Raw genomic sequence first — 22396 nt, 5'->3', positions numbered from 1 at the left:
GATTGAACTCCCAGCTTCGACAAAAACTCCAAATAGACTCTGAAAAAGAGGGGTTGAAGCAAGGGTGAGTACAACATACTCAGCAAGCTATTATATCAAATATGAATGCATGAAATAGTAGTATTTGAGTAGGGCTATGAATACTTGCAGAAAGCAGAAAATGTAGAAGTACAAAGCCTGTAATGATTTTAATGCAACAGTATCTAATAAAATCTTGAATTATATTTCTAACCAAGATGCCATTGCGAGTCCCGATGCTCAATATTCGTGAGCATAGCTATTCGAATAGTTTCAAGAATATTCATACTGCAGTAGATGTACGCTTTACCCGCAATCCATGACATGCCAATATTCATTAGCTTAGTCATGGCAAAACTTTTCGGTTACTAACATCAGTGGCACCTGTTCCATAAACTATAATCCCCATGCGCTCTGAACGTAACGTTATCAGTAGCGAGAGGAGTTCTGGCGTTCCCGGGGTTTTTAGACAGAACTGGTTGAGAGACCCCCGGCATCTCAACCAGGTTTTCACAATTATATATAAATATAAATAAATAAATATATATATATATATATATATATATATATATATATATATATATATATATATATATATATATATATATATATATATATATATAAAGCGCTGTGCGCCACGAAACTAAATGGCGCAACAGACATGGCTGTGGAGTAATGGCCGCGGGGCCATTCCCACCATCTCAAGTGGAACCGTAAGTAATATTTTAGAGCAATTCTATGGTCCTTGAGGACGTACCATGAGGTACCACTTTTTCTATTGTAAATTTAGTATCTCTTGATACTTTGGTACCATGAGGTACCAAATTTTACACTAAATTTTTGGTACCTCATGGTACCTCCTCAAGGACCGTAAAATTGCTCAATATTTTAACTAATTTGAGAGGTGTGCACGATTAATTAACTCAATCCATGTGGTAGATGAAGCATGGGTGGGCACGGAGGGATGTTACATAGTTAAAATTTGACTCGAAACGACGTGTTGATGATCTCGGATGACACGTGACACGCCTGTAGGCTAAAATTGATGTGTACGGAGTAAAATTTTGACTCATAAAGTGGTGTAGGTAGTGGCGGATTGGATTGACTCCCGTGATAAATGAAGTTAAAAAATAGAGCATTTTTACTGTCCTTGAGGCTGTGCAGTACCAAATCGTGACCGTTGATCAGGCCTCATCGGACGGTCAAAAATCATCTGTACCTCATGGTACCGCACCTCTGCCTTGAAGCGGTACCGTGGGTGGGAGGGTAGTTATGTACTTTCGCGTCTATTCCGCATCACGCACGCAGCATCCCTTCCTTCTCTGTTTCCTTCTCTGTTTGGCGAGAGAACAGAAGCCGCGTATTCGACGGGCTAGAGCAGCGAGAGAAAGAAACCCTAGAATGCATGGCAGCGATAGATGGCGGCGGGAGCAGGTTGGACTGGCGACCCGATGGTGGCCTAGATCGGGTAGCCCCGGCGAATCGTCAACGGCGGCGGGCGCGGCAGTCTGGATGCGACGGCTGCGCTGCATTGGCGGCGGCGGCGATTCGTCGGCGACGGCGGGTATGGCTGTCTGGATGCGACGGCTGTGCTGCATCGGTGGCGGTGGCGATTCGTCAGGGTCGGAGGGCAACGGCCTCGATGCGACGGCGGCGCTGCATCGGCGGGAGGCCGGCGATGGTTGGATGCCGATGAAACTGATGAAATTCAAGGATAAGCGAGCAACCCTCACAACTGGATGGAATGCTTTGGTTGGAGCCAATCTTTTCGAGCAAGCTGATGTTTGTGTGTTTCTGTTCACTGAAGTTCCGATGTAATATGTCTATCAGTCAATTCTAGTGGTATGGTTTGCATAATTGATGCCCCTGTTTGTGTGCATTTTGTATGGATGCTTCTTGCGAGATTTATTACTGGTGCATGCTTGCTGATTATTTGTTACTGGTGGATGCTGTCTGCGGAACTTAAGTTGGTGTTGCTGAGATGAAATACACATATATGCTGCTGAATTGACTGTGTCACAATTGCAGTTTGCCTGAACTTATTGCTCCTCTTGCTGGAATTACTGCTACAAATTTAAATTTGCTGCTTGGTACTGCTTTTTGATGCTGAAAACTGAAAATTGCTGGCACTGCTGCTTCTTGAACAGAGATCAAACTTAGACCAACAAGATTCAAGTACTTACTTTATGAAAGTTGTACAAGATACAAACAACAATGGTTGAAACAAATTATGCACACGGCATACAACGTAAATTCAGCTCAAACTTAGACAAACAACAACATCATACAGCATATTTGTTCTGCTACCAACACCTTCCACTGTACACGGCACAGTGAACCTGCCAAATAATTTACCACCTTCATCACTTCTTCAACCATAAAATGTATCAACAAATAACAAATCCAGATGAAGCACATTTCAAATTTAGTTCTTATTACGACAGAGTCCACACCAGATGGTGGAAAAGATGCCGGAGTCTTCGGGGTGGCTACGACGGTGGATGGGACGGGGTGGAGGCGGCGATGTTGATGCGCCTGCGACGGCGGATGCGGCGGGTGGAGACGGCGACGTCTATGCGGCGGCGTTGAAGCCACGGCGGCCGTGGCGTGGTCGATGCGACGGCTGCTCGGCGGCCTCGATGCGACGGCGGCTGCGGCGGCCTCGATATGACAGCGGCAGACGCGTGTGCGACGCATAGCCGCGGCGGCCTCGATGCGACGGAGGCTGAAGCTTGTGTGACGCGTGGCCGCGGCGGCCATGATGCGACGGCGGCCAGAGATGAGGTAGAAGGTAGGAGACAGGAACAGGGTATCGCTATTGGTTGAGTGGGCGGTGATTTGCGGCACCTTAACTTTATTTAGTCCGATCATACCCCTTCTAAATCAACGGTTAGATTAGATTGATATCTCATGGTACCTCGTACTTCATGGTACCTCATGGTACTCCCTCAAGGATAGAAAAGATGCTTAAAAAATAACTGATGAATAGTAAAATTTTGACTCGTAACGTGATGTGGAAGCAACTAGATCAGTAGTTTTGAAATTTGGACTGCCGGAAGGTAATATTTTAACTGTAATTTGAGCGGTGGAAGAAACTAGATCAGGAGGCTTTTTAAGTTATAATTTAACTGTGATTTTGAGAGGTGGTAAGACATTATCCTTTAATCGGTGGTAAGGGTTTGAGTTATTATTTAATCGGTGGTAAGGGTTTGAGGTAGTAAAATTTTGACTTGTAACGAGACGTGGAAGCAACTAGATCAGTAGTTTTTAAATTTGGACTGCCGGAATGTAATATTTTAACTGTAATTTGAGCGGTGGAAGAAACTATATCTTGCAATACATCAGCTGAAATCTAGCAGTACATCACGGACGGTCAAACATGCGGAAAAAAAATGAAAATCTCTGCCTTTTCCGTTTTTCTCTTCTTTTTTCCATCTTGTCCCACGCCGCCTTTTCCTCCTGAATTTAAAATTTAAGTTAAAAAACTGCCGTTACATCTCCGTGCAAAACTCTCACAGATAAGGTTTCTCAAAAAAAAAACTTTGATATAAATATTTTTTTACTTATGGTAAGGGTTCAAATCTCGAATCTATCCACAATAACTTTTCCTTTAGTAATTTATTTAAGTATGGTAAGGTTCAAATCACAAATTAATCCAGAGTAGTTATTTTCAATATTTACTTCGGTAATTTTTTTACACGTTTGGTTCAAATTCAAATCTCGCATCAATTCGCAGTATTTTTTTTTACCTATTGTAACAGATCGGATTTCTGGAGAAAAAAAATGCAGAACTCCCAGAATCATCGTTCAATATTTTTTTATTGCCACGAGTCACTCCACGGTCATCGTTTAGTTTTTTTTTATCATCGCTTATAACTTCCATATACATCATTTAATTTTTTTCTAACATGGTATGTGTATTCTATTTAATTGGACAATAAAATCAATAGTATTTTTTTTACTTGGACAATATAAAATCAATAGTAATTTTTTGACTCCACTGGATTGTAATTTGGTACATGTGATACGTGTATCCAATGATACAGTGAATCACGTATAAAAAAATTGGCACGGTGAAGAAGGCGGTGGCTTCGCTCATGCAGCAAAATACAAAAAGAAAAAGGAGAAAATAAAAAGAAAAATGAAAACAAAATATCTTCAGGCTTGCTACAGGCGGCGGCTCTCTCCTGTTGCCGCAGCGTCTCGGAGGCGACGACCGCCAGGAGCTTGTCCCATCCTGGAAGCCTGTGGTCGCCGCGATGGCGCCAGCCCTCCTTCGTCCTCCATGTCGTTGCACAAGCCGTCGTCCGTCCGCCTCCCCCTCCATCCCCAATCTCCATCAATGGCTGAGTGTGAGGTGCAGCTCGATTCGGCCGCCGCACGACCACCTCCCGGTCGGCAGCCGTAGACACGGGCGACCTGGCTAGCTCCCAGCGCTGCGCTCACCTCACCAGCAAGCATCCGACACAGTTTCTGCTTGTGGTGGAAGCTAACCACCATAGGGAGGCACCTGCAAGGGGGTCTTCGCGGCGAAGCTGGATGACGGGCAGACGCCGCATGCCGCTGTCGCGCCGGGTCCACGCGCATGGGCCGCAGAGCAGCGGCCGGATCCGCCGCCGCCTCGCCTCCCGCCCGCAGTCACCTGACGCCGCACCCGCCACCATAGCGCCCGTCCACACACCTCGGTGCCATCGGATCCGCCGCTCCTCCTCCTCGTCCCCGAACCGCCGCCGCCGTCGCTCCTCCTCGTCGCCAAGCCATCACCGGAACCGCCTCACCGCCACTCCTCATCCCCTAACCGCCGTCGTCGTTCCTCTTCTCTCAACGAGGTAGCACACGCCGTCGCTGATCCGTAAAATGTGGAGAGGGAGAAGAAAGAGTGAGTGGATGGTTTCTACGATGGGAATCCGTAATATATATACCAGATAAAGTCGGTATGTCGAGTTAAAAAATAACTCAATGTGCAAATACAGTTGGATCACAACACACACGTTGGTTGTCTCGCTAACGGTTAAAAAATAACTGGCTTCGTATTTAACACTTCATTGTATGGTTGAGTTAAAAAATAGCTCGATGTGTAAACACCGTTGGATTACAAGACACACATTGGATAACATCAAGTAAAAAATTTACTTGGACTATGGGAGTAGGGGGAGGGGGCACAGTGGTGGGATCGAGATTGGTTGTCGGTGAGTTAAATTTTAACTGCACACGTATGGACTTGGTGGGGAGTGCGTGTGGGTGGGGCTGGGGGCTGTATCAGGTGCCATTTAGTACGTAGCACCTTAAGATGCCATATAGTAGTTATATATATATATATATATATATATATATATATATATATATATATATATATATATATATATATATATATATATATATATATATATATATATATATAGCAAATCTATTCTACACCCCCTCTCCCATGGGTCAAACCCACCTCCCCCACTCTCCTTAGGGTCCAAAATCCCCTTCCCACCTCGGTCAAAGCGTCCTCCCACCAGTCAAACCCGCCCACCACTTTGCTATTCTTATCTTGCAGGAATCGTGCAGTAACAGGACGATCATCGTGCAGTAACAGGACGATCATCGTGCAGTAACAGGATAACTTTCTCGCAGTAACAACATCAAAAAGTAGTCATGATGGATCTAGTTTCGTTAAGCGTTTTTGTGAACGTCATGGTGCAAACGGATTAGACAAACAACATATGATATGAGAGATATTGCTCTCTAAAGATTGAGATTTACCTCTTTTTAGTTCTCGTCTCACTGGAACAACGTAGTAACGCGATGGCCAATGTTTAGTAACACGACTGCTTTCCGCAGTAACAACGTTAAAAAATAGTTATGATGGCGTTGATGCGAAAAACACACACTGGCCTGGGAGATCTGCTTAGCTCCTGTGCAGGTCCAAATCTTGGTAAGGTGCGGGCGTGCTAATCAGTTTGATCCTGCAACTGACAAGACATGTAAACAACAGATTCAAGCCAATGGTGCGATTCCAGCCGATGCTGATACCAGCCGATAGCGATAGGGTTTAAGCAATCGGCTATATGTCTAATATAGATAATGATATAAAAGCAATCGGCTGATGATGATATGATAGAATAAGCACTGATCCGAAGGTAAAGCATACATCGGCTGGTGGTCCGATGTCATAAAATCCATAAGATTAGATTAAACAGTAAAACCTTTGTTGTCATCGGCTAAATCCAACTTATATATATATATATATATATATATATATATATATATATATATATATATATATATATATATATATATATATGCGATCCTTATATGCCGATGCAACGTCCAGATAACTTATCGGCTAGCACCCCAATAAAACACTAGCATGAACCTATCGGCTTAACAAGACTTATATTATCAACAACAATTTAGTAGGTCGAACCTAACCGATGCAGCAGGAGATTGTATATGATAATCTAATACTCGATGAGCCGATAGATCTGTCTAATGTGATGGATATAACAAATCTATTTAGAACAACATTGTGATTGTAGAGATATATCGGCTAAGGCAGAAGATCAGACCTAACCGAGACAGTTCCAACTAAACCGATGCGTCTCTAAACACAATGCAACTGGAGATAGGATTGAGATAACAGGTAGGCAAATATATCAACCAAACCAGAGCGATCCAAGAGATCGAAGTGATGCAGCCTTGAACAACACTAATGTAGCCGATAGATTCACCAGGGCCGGCGGAACGTAGGACTTACCCCTTCGCCGGAGATCGAAAGCCGATGCAGCCCAGCGTCAGGTGCCAAGTTCCGCTGGTTGATAAGTAAAAACCTCGGGAAAGAGGGTGGCGATGCGCCGAGAGTAATATTGATCGAGAGATTCATAGATTACATAGACCCCGGGTGTACATATTTATACCCATGGGTTGATACAAGTCCTTGTCGGACAAGAAAGAAACTAAAGATAAAAGGAAAAGATAAAGTCCTTATAGGACACTAAACACACTTTCCTAAAGATAAAAGAAAACTAATAAACTATCCCTAATTAATAGATAACTTGCCATGCCGCATCCTTCTTGAACTCGAACTCTTCTGGATAAATTCCCTTTAGTTGATCCGATTCCACTGAGAACACGGTCGCTGGCGATTTGACGACTCCCATCGGCTGATTCCAGGACTCTGAAGCCGATATTGACTCTAAGCCGATGATGACTTCGGGCTAACCAAATTTCACTGTTAACAGGTGGTTCTAGTTTCGTTAAGCACTTTTTTTTTTACAAACGCCATGATGCAAACGGGTTAGAAAAATAAGACATGACGTGTACGTTACTACTCTCTAAAGATTGAGATTTAAAATATTTTAGCTCTACAAAACCATTTCTACTATAGAGCCATTGTTACTATGCATGTTCTCTGTTACTACAAATTTCGTTATGTTGTTACTGCCAAAAGTGCAGTAACTACCTATAAATTTTGCAGTAACGTATCATATTTACTACCCTTCCGTGATAATGTTACTGCCGAATCATAATAACAATGTATGATTATTACAGTAACATAACTAACTAATTTGTTCTCATAAAATTTGGACATACATACAAAGCAAGCAAACAATGATCTCTAATCACATAGTATCATAAGGAAAATTGGCTAGAAGAGTTTGCTATGAAACATGAGATTATGGGTTCAAGTCTTGATTTGTCTTTTTAATTTTTAATTTTCTTACCAAGGTGAAGCAAAGGGAGAGAAGAGAAAAAAAAAGAAAAACGAAAAAAGAGGGAAGGAGAGAAGGATCGGGAGGAAAAGAAAAAAAAGGCAGGAGAGGAGGGAGAGAAAAAAAAAGAGGGGGAGGAAAGAAGGATCGAGAGGAGGAGGAGAGAGGGAGGAGAGAAGGATCGGGAGGAAAAGAAAAAAAACAAAAAAAAGAGGGGGAGGAAAGAAGGATCGAGAGGAGGGGGAGAGAGGGAGGAGAGAAGGATCGGGAGGAAAAGAAAAAAAAGACAGGAGAGGAGAGAGAGAAACAAAAAAAGAGGGGGAGGAAAGAAGGATCGAGAGGAGGGGGAGAGAGGCGCAACAAGGAGGGGGCTACAAAAAAGGGCAGAGGAGAGGAGGGAGAGAAAAACGAAAAGAGGGGAGGAAAGAGGGATCGGGAGGAGGGGGGAGAGAAAGGCGCGAGAAGGAGGGGGGCGCGACGGGATGGCGAGAGGAGGAGGGGCCGCGCGCGGGATGGGGAAAGGGAGGTGTGGTTCGGTTGGGGGGGTGTAGAATAGTTATTCTAAAGGGGAGGTGTAGCTCGATTCTACACCTCCCCCCTCCCGGCGCGGGGCGCCCCATCCTCCCGATCTCTCCCTACCTTCTTTTCTTTTTCTTCTCTTCTGTCAATTTCTCCCTCCCTTCTCTTATTTTTCCTCCAATTCTTCTCTCTTTTTTTATTTTTCCTCCTATTCTTGTCTCTTTTTAAAAAAATTAAAAATAAATTGGTGTATCCAAGACTAGAACACATGATCTCATAGTTCATAACAAACTCTCCTAACCAATTGACCCTATGATACAATATGATATAGGATCATTATTTGCTTTATCTATATATCTATTCAAATTTTGTGAACACAAACTGGTTATATTACTGTAGGAACCATACCTTGTTACTATTATTCGGTACTAACATTATCGTAGAAGTGCAGTAATACGATACGTTACTGCAAAATTTATAGGTCGTTACTGCACTTTTTACAGTAACATCATGATAAAAATTGCAGTAACAGAGAAATATGGTAGTAACGGTACTACTACAGTACCACTGCTTGTGCACAGCTAAATTTTTAAATCTCAATCTTGTGCAAAATACAAGTGCTAAAAAAGTACATGTGCATGGTCAAAAGTTAATATAAGTGCTAAAAGTACTTCTCTTTGTCCATACAAAAATACATAATAGCAAGCTTAGTACAAAGTAAACTTTTAGAATTCTAATCTTTAAACAATAATATCTCTCACATCGGATATTATTTTTTAGAATCATTTTCACCACAATGCTTTAAAACGACATTACAATGAGACAATAGTCCTGTTACTACACGATGACCGAGACAAAAATGCTTTAATAATGTTGTTACTGTGGAAAGTAGTCGTGTTACTGCACATTGATCATTGTGTTACTACGCCATTCTAGCGAGACGAGAACAAAAAAAAAGTAAATCTCAATCTTTAGAGAGCAATATCTCTCACGTTATATAGTATTTTCCTAATCCGTTTACACTATAATGTTTGTAAAAAAGTGCTTAACAAAACTAGTTCCATTATGACTATTTTTTGATGTTGTTACTGTGAGAAAGTTGTCCTGTTACTGCACGATGACCGTTATGTTACTGCCGAATTCCTGTGAGACGTGAACAACAAAGTGGTGGGCAGGGGAGGGAGTCAATGGGCGGGTTTGACCGGCGGGAGGACGCTTTGACCGCCTTTTGACCGGGGTGGGAGGGGGTGTATAATAGATTTTATATATATATATATATATATATATATATATATATATATATATATATATATATACTTGAGCTCAATAAATCATTTACCTGCGCCTCGGTAAATATCATATTTGCCCTTCTCGGCATAAGTTTGCCTCCTGCGCAAGGACTTAAATAAGAACCACTGTACATAGGTACCACCTTTGCTAGATAACTTACTTTGCAAGGTCTGTCCCCTTCTAGAATTGCGGTCGTACTCGTTCGTTCTTCACATGTACTTGGCACTGCTGTTATGTCGGTTGGAACAATACTAGCCACCCGAAAATCAATCATATCTAGCGTACTGTTCTAATCTAAGTTCATCAAATTTTATGCAGTCTAACTAGGCAGGGCTAAGCAAAGCTAGCATATCTGATTTGCTATGTTCAGGTTATGCATTCAAAATCATGTATGACTAATGCATAGAATATAGATATAAGAATATAGGATCATTATGCTCAAAGGGGAGGAATAATAACTCGCCTTGCTCAAACCAAAATAAATCGAAGATAGGAAACCTGATTATCCTATCCTCGAAATACCACAGGTTGCAATCCAAAAGATAATAGACTTTACTAAGAAAGAGGAAGAACCAAACTGAATAAAAATCATGAAATGGCAAGAAAGCGATGAAGAGAGAAAGGATGGGTCTGAGGTATAAATATCTCCTTTTTATTGGGTATATGGATTATTGGGCTAATATTTTATGTGGAGGTTCTAGAAGGTTGGAGGCTAAGGTAAAAAGGGAATTAAGCAACTAATGTTGCTTATATTTTATGTGAAGGCTTTCGTGGTTTGGATGATAGGAAATATACTGGATAGTTGATATGGTTAAATAGGCATGTGGCTAATATGGGTCAAGGTTGAGCTTTGGTAGAATAGTGGCTAGGGTTTAGTTGTTTAGGCCGATGTCGAGATAAGATAAATATCGGCTAGGGTTTTAGGTGTTTACTAGTCGTCGTTAGAGTTGGGAAACATGACAACTAGATTTGGTATCTTCTCTAGCCGGTGTCGGTGGACAATTTATCAACTATAGGAATATGAGGTTTGTATAGGTTTAGCGGGGCAGAAGTGTTATTCTGACAACCGTGAGTGGCAGCGGAGTGGCTGGGATCACACAGAGCTTGAGATGGAACCGTGTGGCGTGCAGTGGAGGTTGAGGGAATAGTGAAGCTTCGACCATTGTACGCATCGAGGCATAGGGTGCTAGGAGCAACACTTCAACCATGGGTTTGGGTTTTCCCAGACTTTAAAACCAACGGTTCGACGTCGGGGCTAGTAGACTGCGAACGTCCCCATAGTGGCTAAAGGGTATTTTGGGATAAAAGGAAATATTTGAAAAGGCAAATATAAATTCAAACGGTATTTGAATAAATTTAAATAAAATTATAAAATAGCAAATTGGCATCAAAATGTAGCTTTTGAATTTAGATGAATTTAGGTCCAAGTTTCATTGGGATCGGATCTACGGTTTAGGAGATATGGGCTTCTAAAGAATAGGATTTGAATTAAATCTAGAAAATATAATATAGTACTGTACAGGGGCCCACCTGTCAGATGTATTCTTTCCTTTTTCTTTTCCTTTTCTCTTTCTCTCTCCTTCTTCTCGTCTTCTTCCTGTCTGATAGAGAGTCGAGAGAAGGGAGAGGAGAAGGCGGGTGAGGCGGTAGCGCTCCGGTGGACGGAAGATGGTGACGGCGGCGGCGGGTTGTGTTCCCGGGTGCGGCGTACCTAGGGAGTGCGGTGACCGGACAAGGGAGCTAGGAGAATAGCCGGAACGGCGAGCACAATTGCGTGAACCGGAAGGAGAGAGAGAGCTCCGGTGGGGCTTGATACGGAACGAAAGAGAAGGGGAAAAGAGAAAAATGGTTGGCCGGAGTGAGGCAAGGTTGGTGGTGAGAGGATTTGGTTAGTGGCGCTCCGGCGAGAGAGATCGGCTGACGGTGGTGGCAGCCGGTCTTGAGGAAGAGAGAGAGAAAGACAGAGCTCGAAGAGCTCGGATGGTGGGGAAAAAGGGGCGGACTCACCGGCTATTTATAGGCAGCGAGAGGTCCGTTCGCAGAGGAGGAGGGGAAGGAGGACATTGCAACGGCGGCGTGGGGAAAAGGAGCACGGCACCGACACTGTCTAGCGATTGGTCGACGAAGTCGGTTTGCTCCAGGGGTTGACGTCGGCGGCGTGAGGTGGCGGATGACGTCGGCGACGGTTGCCTGGCGTCGACGGCGGCACAAAGCCACGGTGACGGCGGCGATTGCGCGTGCGCGTGCGCCACGCGCGCCCACAGGAGAAGAGGAAGGGCGACGGTTGCTCTGGTGGGGGCTAGGCCGACTTGGGCCGGAGGAGAAAAGGGATTTCGGCCCAAGTTGAGTAGAATTGGTTTCTAAATTTTGTAGGATACTTGTATGATGGAAATTGGATAAGATTTATATTTGGAAGAAATTTGAACAGGAGAGTTTGAAAGGAAATTATATCCAAAAGAGATATTTTCTAGTTTGAGTGCAATATTTTTGGAAGTGGAATATGGTGGAATTAATATAGATGCACTCAAATGGGGGAGACAGATATATAATACTTTCTCCATTTCATAATGTAAGTCTTTCTAGCATTGTCTACACATATAGATGTTAATGAATTTAGACATATATATGTATCTAAATTTATTAACATCTATATAAATATGAGCAATACTAGAAAGTCTTACATTATGAAACAGAGGGAGTAGCATAAGTAGTATGATTCCTAAAATTAAGGATATAATTGAAAATGTGGGAGGAGATGGATGGAGGAAGATAAATAGGGTTTTTGCCTCAAAATATATGGTATGGGTTGCAAAGAATTGTTTGAGGCTAATAGGAAATTTGGATTTTTGGATGAGAAGGATAAGATTTATTTCTTAGCACAAGAGGAATTATTCTAAGAATATTATTCTTGTGTCAAGGAGATTTAGGATGGGGAATTAGAGACAAGTCTAAATCAAGGGTTTAGTCAAGGAATAATTATGGTGGTTTGGGTTCAAAGAGGATATTGGAGGGTTTTTTGGACCATAATTCATAAAAATAAAAAGGGTTTTCAAACTAATAAAGGAAATTTTTGTCGAAAGAAGGTTTTAAATTAAAATCAAATCAAGAAATATCCCAAGATAATTTTAAGTGAAAATCACAAAAGAAATTAAATAAAAGGAGAGGTTTGATGTGAGTTAGTTTTAGGAGGTCCCTCTAATTATAATTTTCTTATGTTTAAAAGTTATTAAAAACATAAGAATCGGCAATGATGCAAAATTAGCATGTGGCTAATTTTTGGGATGTTACATCAGCCACAATAATTTGAAGAATAAACCAGCAAATCCGGTGCATTTAGAACAATGCAGCATTATTGCATACACATACGATATCCTATAGTGGTACAGTGACGCTCCAAATTTAGCATAAAACTAGATTTGGTATAGTACTTTTCAAGATATTACATGTTAACTTGTAATAATGTTTGTCTGCAATAAAACTAGATTTTTCAAACCATGGTATTGGGCCTTTTGGTTCACTTCTCTGACAAATTCTAGGTGCCACACACACAACTTTTAATCGTAAAAATATTATTTTTTGTTATATATAAATTGGTATATATATAATTAAATTTTGTCATAGATAAAAAATATTTTTGTTTTGCCTTCGCAGAGGCGAAACTAAAATATTATTTTTATTAAATTATATCTCACAAAATAAACTCATAAATATAATAGTCGCGTACAATAAATTTATACACTCCATCAATATATTTTATAAATTTATGTTTTCTTGATTCTACATGGCAAAATGGACTTTATGTCAGGAATTTAACGATCAACTAGCGGTCAACTAACGGAAGAGACATAGAAGGGATCCAAACTGAAATTTAGGGGTATGGAAGGGAATGAGCAAATCTCAGAGGCACAGAAGAGATTGAAGTGAACTTTCAGGGGTACACCGGGAATTTTATCTTTATAAAATGGTAGGGTACAAATCACATTAAGGCTATGTTTAGTTCGCAAAAAGAAAATTTTAAGGTGTCACATTGGACGTTTAACCGAATGTCGAAAGGGGTTTTCGGACACAAATGAAAAAACTAATTTCATAACTCGCCTATAAACCGCGAGACGAATTCATTAAGCCTAATTAATCCGTCATTAGCATATGTGGGTTACTGTAGCACTTATGGCTAATTAGGGACTAATTAGGCTCAAAAGCTTCGTCTCACGATTTCCATACAAACTGTGCAATTAGTTTTTCTTTTTATCTTTATTTAATGCTCCATGTATATTTCTAAAGATTCGATGTAACGTTTTTGGGAAAAAAAATTTAGGAACTAAACAAGGCCTAATTAAGTCATCTGCCAAAGGAAGGCCTCAAAGTTGCTTGCACAATACAAATTAAGGATAGATCAACGCAGATGATGATCATCGACTCGTACATAAACAAAGATAATTCATCAGGAATAATCGAGTAGATAATCCGCGACAACAATCAGGTTAATTATCCTTATAAGCTCTTGATAACAGATTTTTATTTTATCTTTGCCTTATGCTGACTATCCCGCTGATATTGACAGATGCTTATTATTTGCTAGGAGAATGGACAGTGATGATTAATGGTGCTTTGATTTTGCTTCTTACACTAGTTTTTCTTTCCCCTTGTGGTCAGTCTTTTTTAACTCACACTTATCTGTGTTCTTTATCACTATTTTGTGGTCCAAATGATGGTATACACTTCTCCTGGGAATCCGAGGCCGCTTCTGAATTTCATTAATGCTTGCAAATCTGGGATGACCAGATATATACAAGGCATCGTACAAATACAATTTTCAAGTTTTGATCCTATTCCTTTTTATCTTTAATCTTAATATTTTTTTATCTAACAAATAGATTTTGCCATCATAGCGCAAGAAAGCAGAGGTATCAAGTAGAAACAAGAATCAAAGTATAGTTAAGCTTGTCATTTTTTTTTACTTGTATGCCCTTCATGACCTGCTCTGCAGAATGCAGAGATGGGATAAACTCATGATTAGAATTACATGATCTATTATGTATATTTATGATTAAAGTATTCTTATTTCTCTTTTGATCAATATCTAATCAATGATTGTTGTATAAATGTTGTGTTGTGCAAATTATGTGTATCTTGTAAAAAATCTTAGATATATCCTTATTATTTCAAATTTCAAATTGTATTATGTGATTTTCCTTTTCTTTAAGTACATTTTAACCTTTAATTGACAGCGTATACAAACAGTTAGTCTTGCTTTAATGCATAAGTCCTTCAATTGACATATATAATCCATTTTTATAATAAAAAGGGATATTGCATATTAAATAAAGCATCTTATCAGATAATTTTTGGACTTCTATTTTTGATTTTTTAATACATAATAACATAGTATTTGGATCTTCGAAACATGATTTTCTTTCTCTGCTTGTCACCACTGTGTTTATATGAAAAATCGCTGGCACATGAGTACATATATTTTTATTTTTGTTATCAATACTCTCTTTCAAATCTGATTCCATTCAATAGATATCGATGTGCCTTGCACGTGCACGCTCACTAGTGAAGAAACAAATTACACGACGTTTGATCATTCGTCTTATTTTAAAAAGTTACACAAATATAATTTATTTTGTTATAACTTATTTTATCAGCAAATGAAATATAATCTTAACTTATACTTTTATATATTTATACTAAATTTGTAAATAAAATGAATGGTCAAACTGCTCAAGGAAGGATAGGCCTTGTGGGCTAGCTTGATACGGAGCGAACAAGCCTAACGCAAGGAGCCTCCTCTGCTCCCACAATGCCGGATGAGATGAATAGACAAAGAAACTCAGTACGTAGCAGCATTGAAATTGGAGAGCAAGACACAGCATTCCAGGACCCGAGCCAAAATTTGACAGCCGACCATCAAGTAGGCAACGGCGGCCATGCTCCTCCAGCGGCTCCAGCGGCAAGAAACACATGAAATCGCATGGCCTAATCCGCTGCTTGGTCAGCAGGAGATAGAATAGATTGGTGAATACATTGGATCACAATACATTTGCACCTGATTCTCCATGTCAAAGGCAGGAATTAGTCACAATAATGTGTATCGTGTATCAATCAAACAATCTAGTGCCAGGTTAACCACGTCCCGGTATATAACCAATTAATTTGTAGCACACCGGCAAATTGATCAATTTGGTATATCCAGATCTTCAAATGTAAGCTAAGCTGCCGGTACCTCAGCTACCGGAGATAGAAGCTACTCCAGCTCCCGTAGTTCCATTCGTAGCATTACAGTGACCTATGGTCAATGCATAAATTTCAATTTACATTGAGATATATGGTTGCACAGTGTAACAATGGATAAAAGTACAGATCAGTAGCATCAATATCATTTTTCTTCTTAAATAAACATGTGCATTGTCTAAATTACTGGACCAGTCACATACGTATGATGAACTACAATAACAATGGTGGCATGGTGCAATAGTTGCTACAGAACTAAATATGGTACTCACCCATCAGTTTAGAACATGCCGGCTACCTATAGCAGAGACCCCGGAAGATTCGTCTTTGGCCAACCTGCAAACCAAAGAACGTAAGAAGGGCTAAAATATTACAACCAAAGTCAAAAATAATTTCTTACCTGTTCTCTCGTAGACCACTATCCAAAAGTTTGGAGTCCATTCACTTATGATTTTAACTAGTCCTTTGCGATTCACCAGAACAGCCTGTAGAAGACAAGATGTCAGTATTACACCACCTTTATCAATAAATCTGGAAACCTCATCAGGTATGTCAATTACCTTAACCTCATCAGGTAGCCCGTTGAAGTGCTTATAACGATTTCTTAAGAGATTAACATAATCAGAAAAATCTTTCAAATTATGTTCTCGTCCTTGCAGGCTATCAACTTCAACAATATCAGATAATATCTTTGGTAGATACTTGTCTTTAACTGGCCATCCAATACCATCCACATTCTTGAATAATTCCCTCAGACTCCTGGGGTGCATATTTTGAAGTGACATGAGAAACTCCCCTTTGCGATAGTCATCCCAGTCATCAGGATAGCTTCTTAACTTGTCTGATGTGCAGAACTCTTGTTTGATAAAATAAGAAAATCCCAACGTGATTGGATCCATGGCCACACTATGTCGTTCTGCACAGAAATTGATGAATTCGGAAACATGATTCTGATCTTGCATAGCTTGAATACCTGGCTCCAATAATTTGACTGTACCAAATAAAAATGATTGTGAATCAGGCAACGCCCATCTTACATGTTGAGATATTTAAAAATAGGTAATTTCTTTCCTTTTTCTATCCTCAGTAATATTTTCATTATCTCTTAAAACCACATGTGCACTAGCAAGGAGTACCTTCAGTGAGCAAGACGAGTAACTTGATCGAGCCATCTAGATTTTTCACATAAATGCTATCCATGTCAAGATTCCCCAAGGTCAATTTCACCTTATGTAATTGTTCGACCAAATCAAATAGGTCACTGCACAAAGCAAACTATTAATTGTTTGAGGTAGATAAATGCAACTGGACATGTCAGTTCAGCACATCTATAAATTGGAGAATTTTTCAGAATATGCCACTCAATTCGCACCACCTTCAAGATTTGCCACTCAATTCGCAACGTTTCCGAACATACCACTAAGGACGCGAATTGTTTCATTCCGTGCCACTCCGTCCCTCCAAAGCCGAACGCTAGCCCGCCCGTGTCACGACGTCCGTCTGAGTCATCTAGGCGCCGCCAACGAGTTCCTCCCCCACGCTAGCGAGTTCTTCTTCCTCCCCATGCCGGCGGCTCCTCGTCCCCACGTCGGCGAGCTCTTCCTCCCCACGCCAGCAAACTTCTTCCCCGTACATGCCGGCGAGCTCTCCTTCCCGCGTCGACGGAGCTCCTCCCCAACGCTGGCAGCTCCTTCCCACACCAGCGGGCTCTTCTTCACTCGCCAGCAGAGCTCCTCCTCCCGACGCCGGCGAGCTCCTCCTTTCCATGCCGGCGAGCTCTTCCTCCCGCGACGACGAAGCTCCTCCTCCCCACATCGGCAAGCTTCTCCCCCGCACAAGCTGGCGAGTTCCTCCCTGCACCGGAATGGCGAGCTCTTTCTTCCCAACGCCGGCCAACTCCTCCTCCCCAACGCCGGTGGCTCCTCCTTCCCACGCCAGCGAGCTCTTCCTCCCGTGCCAGCAGAGCTCCTCTTCCCAACACCGACGAGCTCCTCCTTCCCAAGCCGGACTAAGCCGGCGAGCTCTTCCTCCTAGGCCGGCAGAGCTCCTCTCCACGTTGGCAAGCTTCTCCCCCGCACATGCGGGCGAGCTCTTCCTCCCTACACCGGAATGGCGAGCTCTTTCTTCCCAACGCCGGCCAAGCTCCTCCTCCCCCATGTCAGCGGCCTTCCTCCCCACACCGGCGGCGGCAAGATGACGCAACGGATGGCGCGATACGGACGGGCGGCAGCGCGTAACTTTAGAGAGACGGAGTGTCACGGAATGAAACAATTCGTGTGCTCGATGGCATGTTCTGAAAACGATGCGAATTGAGTGGCAAATTCTAAAAGTGGTGCGAATTGAGTGACATATTCTGAAAATTCTCTATAAATAGCTCTTAGGTGATCCTTTGTAACAGTTGATTGATAAGAGAAATATACGAGTGTTTGTGAAAAACATTAGAAAGTATAATGCGAAGAAAATATGAATGACAAGAAACACTTACGCGGCCATGTTTTTCAATAGATGTGTCATACGCCCCTGTTCATCAAATAAAGCAGCTTTTCCAGCCATCTCACACCATGCAGAAAAGGAACCATCAACTTCAGGAAATACAAGCCTGTGTTGATTGCCGGCTTCAGTGTAATAATCCAATAGCAATATGGCATTGGTATGCCTGAAGTTGCTCAACAGATCATAGCTTTCAAGCCGAAGTTGTGGTCCTTTCTTAATCAGCACTTTGAGTACATAATCATCTGCCACCGTGTATGTTCCAGTGTATGCATTCAACTTTTTGTTATTCAAATCTTTTGGTCTTTCGTTGGAGTCAAAAATAGAATTTGAGCCCTATATAGTACAAAATATACGTGTGAAAATAATAATCACCAAAATTCACACTTTACTAATCCTGGTCGTAAATAGTTTACCTTCCAGGGAAAATATTCCTCTGGACGCTCCATTTCTTGTTTCCACTCAGTAGTTAGAGCAAGCCTGCATGTTTTTATTCAAAATTTAGATCACTGTCCATTAACCATTCAATCAGCTCTCCATCCTACAAATATTCAGAGCTGATTGAATGCCCATTTGAAGGAATGTAGGAGATATTTGTACGTTTAGTTCTCCATCCTACAAATATACCCTCCAGTTCTCTTTTAACTGACATTATAGCCTAATAGCTTTTGTATGGGAAAAATATGACGTTTTAGCTCAAGGCTCAGTTTCCCAGCACTACCCTTGCATACATGCAAACACAGTACACTCCGGAAGCAACAGCTTGGTTTCCATCTGTGAGACTGTGACGCAACAGCTAGTACTCCAGGAGTAAAGATGCATGCATATGTTGCTTCGTTTCCATCCCCAAATGTATTAAATATGGGTATAACTGAAAATATAGATCCCAATTAATTACTCATTGGTATTTGCAATGCTGTCTAAAACGTCAATTAAACTAGAACCGGAGGAAGTATAACCCAACTTTCTTTTAAGGAAAAAAATGACATGTGGGGTTAGAAGGCCCACATGTCAACTACTCCCACCAACTTGTTTATTCACTCAAATATGACCCGTCGCTGTGCGGGGTGTCATCTAGTTTATTAAGAACCGAAATACTCCAGAGCTAAATCATCTTATACAGAATTCACCTAATGAAAGTAGCCATAAATTCAGTTAGCCATAAATCCAGCCATTAAATATCCCTGAAGTGTTAAACTTGAAGAAGCACCCCTCTACCAGAAGAGAAATTTCACTATATGCCACACTACTACCACTCTACCAGAAGAGAAATTTCACTATATGCCACACTACTACCCCTCTACCAGAAGAGAAATTTCACTATATGCCACACTACTTTCAGCATTTGCTTATAATGAAATTTCTCCAACACTCGGGCATATACACAATTTGAGCTAAAGAATAATAAATGACACAACCAAAAAACCACGGAGAGCCGCGATCGGCTACTCCCCCAAGACGAGGTGTAGAACTAGAAGCTGTAGAGGCGAGGACCCGCAGGAACCCGGTCCATCGAACCGAAACACTAGGCAAAGCGACGACTGCCTAGTTAGGGTTGCGGGAGAAGCTAGGTTTAGGTACGGCGGCTGCGCGCATACCTTTAGGAGGAGGAAGAGAACGATGGAAGGATCTCCGGTGGTCGATGGAGAACGTCGAGGTCCAGGTCGAGGTCGTAGTCGCTGCGATCCATTCGTCGGCGTCGGCGGGTGCGGCGGTATCGTGTCGGCGTCGGCGGGTGCGGCGGTATCGTGTCGGCGTCGGCGGAGCGAGGGGAGGGGAGGGGAGCACGAGGAGCGGGGACAGAAGCAAAAGCCTATTTTTTTTGGTGGGGTGCGTGGCAGTGGTGGTGTTTGCACACAGCGCACTACGGCACGGGCACTCCAGACAGGAATAAGTTCACTTTAGATCCCTCTATTTGTCGCTCAGTCCGATTTTCGTCCCTTAACCGCAAAACCGGATACGACCCATCCCCAACTTACGAAAACCGGACAAACAAGGTCTCCCAGCAGTATGAAGGGCGGTTTTGGCCAACGTGGCGCTTATGTAGCTCCTTTGATCAGGTCTTCGTCCCACGTGGCATTGACGTGGCGGTGACGTGACAATTTTATCAGAAAAAATAATAAAAATCATGGGACCCACATGTCAGTTTCACACACAAATTAATAAAAAAATGGTGTGGCCCACGTGATCCCCACATGTCATTTTCACCCCCACCTCTTCTTCCTCCCCTCTCCCCATCTCCCCTCTTCAGCCATGGTCATGGCGGCGCTGGTCATGGCGGCGCTGGGGACGACGACCTCAAGAAGACCCCGCCCGCGCGTCCGCCCGCCACTGCCCCACTCCATCCCATCGACTTCACGCTGCCGTCCGCCCATCCCCCCCCCCGCCCCCCTCCCCCGCTCCGCCACGCCCCGCTGGCTTCGTGCCGCTGCACGCCGGACGACGACAACGAGGCTGGTGCCCTCCGCTTGGCTCCATCGCCCGCCGAGTTGCATCCGCACGCGGTCGGGAGCTCGACACCACCCCCGCCGCCGCGCGAAGGAGTAGGATGAGGAGACCACGACGGTCGGCTGTGCCGACAGGAGAGGGGGAAGAGGAGGCCGGCGAGCCGGTTGTCGCCGAGTTGCAGCCGTACGTGGACGGGAGCCGGTTGTCATCGAGTCGCAGTCATAGCCGACGACGCTTCCGACGACTCACCCTTTGTCACGATCGGAATTAACCCAACGGGCGTTCCTTACGTGCGTGTATTATTCCTTGTCCCAGGAGGCAAGGTACACCAAAAGTTGATACATTTCAGAGTTTATCAAGCGGAAGCGTAAATAGTTAATTTATTACATGGGCGGCGAAGGCCCAGCACACACAAAGACAAACGGGAAACAATGGAAGACTAGGGCGACGACCACAGGCGCTTGACGGCAGGCACGAGCTAGACACCAAAGCCTTCATCTTCCAGGGGCTCCTCTTCTGGGTTTGGAAAAAATTGAGCAAGACTGAGTACAACCACCGTACTCAACAAGATACACCCACAAGTGCAGGATAAATGCAAGGGAGTACAAGGGGTTATAATATAAAGGGTTAGGGTTTGCAGTAAACAGCATTAAAAGACACTTAGTTGCTCAAAGCTATTTTGTAAACACGATTTCAGAGCTATACAATATTATTAATCAAGGCCGTGAACCCACACGAACCTGCCTTAATCCAAGGCCTACGATGATTCAGACCGAACTGGCAACCCGACCCTGGGTCCCAGCTCGTCCCAAGCCAACCCAGGCCAACCATTCCACATTTTAGTTGTTAAGCAGGTTTTAAGAATTAAAACACTAACTTGGGTACATTGCTCGGCTTGCCCATAACCGAGGGCGCGGCTATTCGAATAGATTATACTCTGATCAGAGGTGTACATCTTTACCCACAAGACACATCTTCCTCACGTGTAACCACGTGCCACATACCACCACGGTATACGGACGGAAGACGTGACATAGTTTCCAACCCATCCTAGCCATAGACAAGAGTACCGACCCAACCCCACCTACGGCCGGAACCTCCGGGACAGGTAGGCAGGACTGAGCCCCTAGCAGCAGGACACCGGCCCTGTGCCATGACATCTCGACTACCGGGCCGCAGCTTGTGTAGCCTTCATTTGTCCTAGAGATGTCCATCGACCCCCGACTGTAATAAATTAATTAATTACGCTTCCGCTTGTTAAACTCTGAATTGTATCAACTTTTGGTGTACCTTGCCTCCTGGGACAAGGAATAATGCACGCACGTAAGGAACGCCCGTTGGGTTATTTCCGGTCGTGACAAAAACAGAGCAACTATTCATCATTTCAACAAAGAGAACTAGCTTGTCTTACCTAGCATGACTCAAACCTATCCTATCTTTTTGGTATTTTCTATTTTGCAAATTTTTATGTTGTTTTCATTTTATAAGATGCAATTGGAAAGCAAATATGTGATTGGAAAGGGAAATATGCAATGTGATACAAGTTATCTCAGTGGGGGAAGAGATGTCTCTCCCCCCAAGCTTGGCTTTCGCTCAGGGGCCTTGATGAGGATTGAACCCCTAAAAGCGGGAGTACGCTTGAAGGTCATCGTGTTGTTGCTGTATCATGTTGTTGAAGTTGGCGAACTGAGCATCAA

At 42.7% G+C, this 22396-nt stretch overlaps 1 long non-coding RNA gene across 1 annotated transcript; it reads right to left on the bottom strand.

Annotated features, from left to right (window-relative positions):
- Positions 1–6840: 6840 nt before the first annotated feature.
- Positions 6841–11507, bottom strand: LOC136356487 (uncharacterized). The gene is made up of 2 exons (XR_010741340.1): positions 11058–11507; positions 6841–7237 (listed from the first exon to the last, which is right to left on the bottom strand). It is a non-coding gene; the product is annotated as an uncharacterized lncRNA (long non-coding RNA).
- Positions 11508–22396: the final 10889 nt, after the last annotated feature.

This window comes from Oryza sativa, chromosome 5, assembly GCF_034140825.1.
Source record: "Oryza sativa Japonica Group chromosome 5, ASM3414082v1".
Lineage (NCBI taxonomy): Eukaryota > Viridiplantae > Streptophyta > Magnoliopsida > Poales > Poaceae > Oryza > Oryza sativa.
This window is presented reverse-complemented; position numbering and strand designations above follow the sequence as displayed.